A 6327-nucleotide genomic window follows, 5' to 3' on the forward strand; every position below is an offset into this window, starting at 1 on the left:
CTGGCCCCGCCCCCACCCTTGGCCCTGCCTCCCACGCTCTGGCCCCGCCTCTTGGGGGCTCAACAGCGCCCCCAGGACCATGGCGCCCAACGCGGTGGCGTGATTGGCTTCCGTGTTGGACCGGGCCTGGTTATAAGGAGGATGTTAAGACAGGATTTAAACAAGAACAAGGACTCTGGGAATTAATAATGCAAAGAGAAAAAATTTATTAAAATGTTATACAGTAGAGTCTCACTTATCCAACATAAATGGGCCGGCGGAACGTTGGATAAGCGAATATGTTGGATAATAAGGAGAGATTAAGGAAAAGCCTATTAAAGGTCAAATTTTGATTTTTGATTTTACAAAATAAGCACCAAAACATCATGTTTTACAACAAATCAACAGAAAAAGCAGTTGAATGCACAATAACGATATGTAGTAATTACTGTATTTACAAATTTAGCAACAAAACATCACTATGTATTGAAAAGATTGACTACAAAAACATTGACTACTAAAAGGCAGACTGTGTTGGATTATCCAGAACGTTGGATAAGTGAGACTCTACTGTACCAACAAATATTACAATGGGCCACTGAAGAGGAGCAAATTAAAGAATGCATGGTGAAATGGCCCAAAGATTTTGGACACAAATTCCAAATTGAATGAAAACCAAGATAAAATGTTCTTTCATATTAGTACGGCAGCGAGACTAGTTTTAGCGAGAGTATGGAAAGAAAAGAAAATACCAAGTACAGATGGCTGGATTCTAAAAGTGATGGATATAATACAAATGGACTGTTTGACTCAAAAACTAAGAGATGGAAAAAAAGAAAATAGACTGGTCAGGCTTCAAAGATTTTATCCAAAAAAATGGAAGTATATTTGCAATAGATCTGTCCTGTATATAAGGAATGTATTTGAAGAATGAAAGTCAATAAAACAAAAGGGACACAAAAAGGCAGATGGGAAGTCGATTAATGGCTGCCTTTACCTCTTTTTTTTCTTTTTAATTTTTTTTGTATTTTTATTTTTACAATTTTTTTCTCTCTTTCCCTCCCCTCCTTCCTTCTTTCCTTCTCACTTATATTGTGCTACTACTTTCGCTGTATATGTTGTTGAAACCTTAATAAAAATTATTATTAAAAAAGGAGGGTTGCGCAACACCTGGTGAGCTCCTGAGAAGCAAAAATAAAGATTTTCTACCAAGTTTATTTCTGGTCCAGCTGGAACAGGATGACGGTCTCAATGAGATGCAAGAAGAACCGGCATACCAATACACACAAGAAACTGCATTTTATACACCCTTTAGTTTGCATTTCCCACTCCCACCCACCCGACTGGCTTCATGATGATTGGTCAGGGGAATCCCTGATGTCAGAGGCTGGGAGGAGCGGTCCGGGGGCTCGCACGCCTCAGCCAATGAGGGCGCGAGCCTCGCCTGTGATGTTTCTCCCGGCTAGCCAATGAGAGGGACGGAGGTGCGGCAGCAGGGAAAACAAAAGGGATTATGTTTTCATGAATGGATTATGAGTGAACCTATCCTGGGTCTATTGTCAAGCAGCCAGGTGAGAGTCTTCAGGCCCTACAAGATGCACCTGTCCTATTGATGTGAAGATTGAAATAACAAGTCCCTTGAGTGGGATCTGACACCTCGATGCCAGTTCCATTGTCCCAAAGTCAGCAGTATCGGTGGTCTTGACAAGATTAGGTGATTCAGGATCCGGGAAAGGAAGATGGTATTGTTTTGGGACAGCTGCGGCATACCTGCCTCTCCGCAGAGGAGATAAGCCATTGATTAAAGGTGATTAAAATGTCCAAAGGTTGCTCAATTCTTAAGTGGCCTGGCTTTGCCCTACAAGGTTTAAGAATGAGTCCATTGAGTTACCGTGTTTCCCTGAAAATAAGACAGTGTCTTATATTAATTTTTGCTCTCAAAGATGCTCTAGGTCTTATTTTCAGGGGATGTCTTATTTTTCCATGAAGAAGAATTCACTTTTATTGTTGAACAAAATAAATGAACATTTATCATGTATTGTACAGTGGTTGTCATCACAAACCAACATGAGCAGACAAACTGTGAATCCTATCAAGAATTTCTTGTTACTACCATTACAGTAGAGTCTCACTTATCCAAGCCTTGCTTATCCAAGCCTCTGGATTATCCATGCCATTTTTGTAGTCAATGGTTTCAATATATCGTGATATTTTGGTGCTAAATTCGTAAATACAGTAATTACAACATAACATTACTGTGTATTGAACTACTTTTTCTGTCAAATTTGTTGTATAACATGATGTTTTGGTGCTTAATTTGTAAAATCATAACCTAATTTGATGTTTAATAGGCTTTTCCTTAGTCCCTCCTTATTATCCAAGATATTCGCTTATCCAAGCTTCTGCCGGCCCGTTTAGCTTGGATAAGTGAGACTCTGCTGTATTTCCATGTACAACTGGTATGTACATTTACCAATCCTGCATGCTCTGGTGTTCTGTTCAGCAGGCATGCTTCCAAACAAAAACTTTGCTAGGTCTTACTTTCAGGGGAGGCCTTATATTTAGCAATTCAGAAAAACCTCTACTAGGTCTTATTTTCTGAGGATGTCTTATTTTCGGGGAAACAGGGTGATCATGATGAGTCCATTAGGCAAGAATGTGGACCTGGGGCTGGCTGATGGCACCCAGGTCAAAAGGAATGCTGGCCAGAGTTCACAATGGGCTCATTTGCTTCACTTTATAAGAAATCATTAAAACATAATAAAAATAAAATTGATAAAAGACACATATAAGGTTCATAATGGAGGAGAAAGAGTATTCAGCATCTCCATCATGGAGGGAAACAGGTGCAGGTTTCATCCGAGGTGCAACTGGCGGCTTCGATCTCCCCTGAGCTTTCCTTGGGGGGCAAAGTGAGGGGTCCCGGAGGTTCCCCGTAGCCTGACAGGCGGGAAGCTTCTGGGATCCCCCCAGAAGTGGGAGATGGTGCAAGAAAACAAGGGGTTCATGCAGGAGGGGGAAAGGGGTCCCTGATACCTTGTGAGTTCATAAGGGGCATAAGGAGACCGTTTGGATCATGTTGCCCATGATCATTTATAAAAAAGGGGTCCGTTCATGGAAGGGGAATCAATTCATCTTGAGGGAGGGGAACTGGGGCCTTTGCGGCAAAAAGCGAGATAGCAGTTTGTCTTTAAAAGTATCTAAGAGTGAAGTGGCGTTGGTCCGGTGCGAATCTGTGAGATGCGGATACGGGGTTTGTGCGGGTTTCTGTATCTACGGTTTGCGAGACTTTATTCCCTTGTTCCCAAGGCGGTTCTGAACTGCCTCAGCCAAGCCAGTGGGGATCCCCGGCTTGGAAAGGGGGTTTTTTTTGGCAGTTTTTAAGTTTTAAGGAGAGGGCTTTTTGCAGGTTGTGAGAGTGAAAGTGAGAAGCAGATGTAATTTATTACTCTGGTTGAAATGTAGCGAAGGCAGCTATTGATACAATGTAGTCCTGATTGAAAGTGGCTGCCTAGAATCATAGAATCATAGAATAGTAGAGTTGGAAGAGACCACATGGGCCATCTAGTCCAACCCCCTGCTAAGAAGCAGGAAATCGCATTCAAAGCACCCCCGACAGATGGCCATCCAGCCTCTGCTTAAAAGCCTCCAAGGAAGGAGCCTCCACCACGGCCCCGGGGAGAGAGTTCCACTGTCGAACAGCTCTCACAGTGAGGAAGTTCTTCCTGATGTTCAAGTGGAATCTCCTTTCCTGTAGTTTGAAGCCATTGTTCCGTGTCCTAGTCTGCAGGGCAGCAGAAAACAAGCTTGCTCCCTCTTCCCTTTGACTTCCCTTCACGTATTTGTACATGGCTATCATGTCTCCTCTCAGCCTTCTCTTCTGCAGGCTAAACATGCCCAGCTCTTTAAGCCGCTCCTCATAGGGCTTGTTCTCCAGACCCTTAATCATTTTAGTCGCCCTCCTCTGGACGCTTTCCAGTTTGTCAACATCTCCCTTCAACTGTGGTGCCCAAAATTGGACACAGTATTCCAGGTGTGGTCTGACCAAGGCAGAATAGAGGGGGAGCATAACTTCCCTGGATCTAGACGCTATTCCCCTATTGATGCAGGCCAGAATCCCATTGGCTTTTTTAGCAGCCGCATCACATTGTTGGCTCATGTTTAACTTGTTGTCCACGAGGACTCCAAGGTCTTTTTCGCACACACTGCTGTCAAGCCAGGCGTCCCCCATTCTGTATCTTTGATTTCCATTTTTTCTGCCGAAGTGAAGTATCTTGCATTTGTCCCTGTTGAACTTCATTTTGTTAGTTTTGGCCCATCTCTCTAGTCTGTCAAGATCGTTTTGAATTCTGCTCCTGTCTTCTGGAGTGTTAGCTATCCCTCCCAGTTTTGTGTCGTCTGCAAACTTGATGATCGTGCCTTCTAACCCTTCGTCTAAGTCGTTAATAAAGATGTTGAACAGAACCGGGCCCAGGACGGAGCCCTGCGGCACTCCACTTGTCACTTCTTTCCATGATGAAGACGACGCATTGGTGAGCACCCTTTGGGTTCGTTCGCTTAGCCAATTACAGATCCACCTAACCGTAGTTTTGTCTAGCCCACATTTTACTAGTTTGTTTGCCAGAAGGTCGTGGGGGACTTTGTCGAAGGCCTTACTGAAATCCAGGTACGCTACATCCACAGCATTCCCTGTATCGACCCAACTCGTAACTCTATCGAAAAAAGAGATCAGATTAGTCTGGCATGACTTGTTTTTGGTAAATCCGTGTTGACTATTAGCAATGACCGCATTTGTTTCTAAGTGTTCGCAGACCACTTCCTTAATGATCTTTTCCAGAATTTTGCCTGGTATTGATGTGAGGCTGACCGGACGGTAATTGTTTGGGTCGTTCTTTTTTCCCTTCTTGAAGATAGGGACCACATTCGCCCTCCTCCAATCTGCTGGGACTTCTCCCGTTCTCCAAGAACTCTCGAAGATAATTGCCAGTGGTTCTGAAATAACTTCCGCTAGTTCCTTCAGTACTCTTGGGTGTAGCTGATCTGGCCCTGGGGACTTGAATTCGTTTAGAGAGGCCAGGTGTTCCTGGACAACGTGTCTCCCTATTTGGGGTTGGATTTCCCCCAATCCTTCGTCCATTCCATGTTGCTGAGGTTGAAGATGGCTTTCTTTTTCTGAGAAGACCGAGGCAAAGAAGGTATTGAGCAGTTCTGCCTTTTCCCTGTCCCCTGTCGCCATCACCCCATCTTCTCCTTGCAATGGCCCTATCGCCTCCTTTTTCTTCCTTTTTCTACCAACGTAAGCAAAAAAGCCTTTTTTGTTGTTTTTTATGTCCCTGGCAAGCCTGAGCTCATTTTGCGCTTTAGCCTTGCGAACCTTTTCCCTACAGGTGTTGGCTATACGTTTGAATTCTTCTTTGGTGATTTCTCCCCTTTTCCACTTCTTGTGCATGTCACTTTTGAGCTTTAGCTCAGTTAGAAGTTCTTTGGACATCCATTCTGGCTTCTTTGCACTTGTCTTATTTTTCTTCTTTGTTGGCACTGTTTGCATTTGCGCCGTGAGTATTTCACTTTTGAAAAACTCCCATCCATCCTTAACTCCCTTGTTTTTTAATATCGGCGTCCATGGAATGCCGCTCAGTAATTCCTTCATTTTTTGGTTTCGAAGTTGCTGAGGCTAATCTGAAGTGGAAATACAGTGTTTCTTTGAGCCTGGGGAACTCCTGGCAGTGATCAGCTGGATGTCAAAGCAATGTGAGTGCGGGGGCTTATGCATTCAACATCACCACTGCACCACTGGCGGCTCCAACAGATTGCTTGCAACAATAGGACACTTTCACATCTAATCCTCTTTAAAATACATATAAAATATAACCTCTTTGAGGTGTAACACAGTGTAGTGTTTGAACGTTGGACTCTGGACTCTGGAATCTGGAAACCAAGATTGGATGACCTTGAGCAAGTCATACATTCTCAACCTCAGAGGAAGGCAAAGGCAAACACCACTCTGAACAACTATTGCTATGAAAACTCCATGATAGGGCTGCCTTATGGACACTATAAGTCAGAAAACAACTCGAAGATACACAATTATAACAACAACAACTGGATAAGCAGGGAGGGGGTAAACATGAAGCCAAATATGTTTTTGTAGACAATCCCAAACTGCTATAGATTACGCTTTTTCTGGCAAAAAATTGAAAATAAATTCACTTCTCTTGGAAGGTTTGTTGTGTGTTTTCTGGGCTGTATGGCCGTGTTCCAGAAGCATTCTCTCCTGATGTTTCATCCACATCTATGGCCGGCATCATCACAACATCTGATGATACTCTCTATAAATGTGGGCGAAAC

Source organism: Anolis carolinensis, chromosome 1 (assembly GCF_035594765.1).
Source record: "Anolis carolinensis isolate JA03-04 chromosome 1, rAnoCar3.1.pri, whole genome shotgun sequence".
NCBI classification, from domain to species: domain Eukaryota; kingdom Metazoa; phylum Chordata; class Lepidosauria; order Squamata; family Dactyloidae; genus Anolis; species Anolis carolinensis.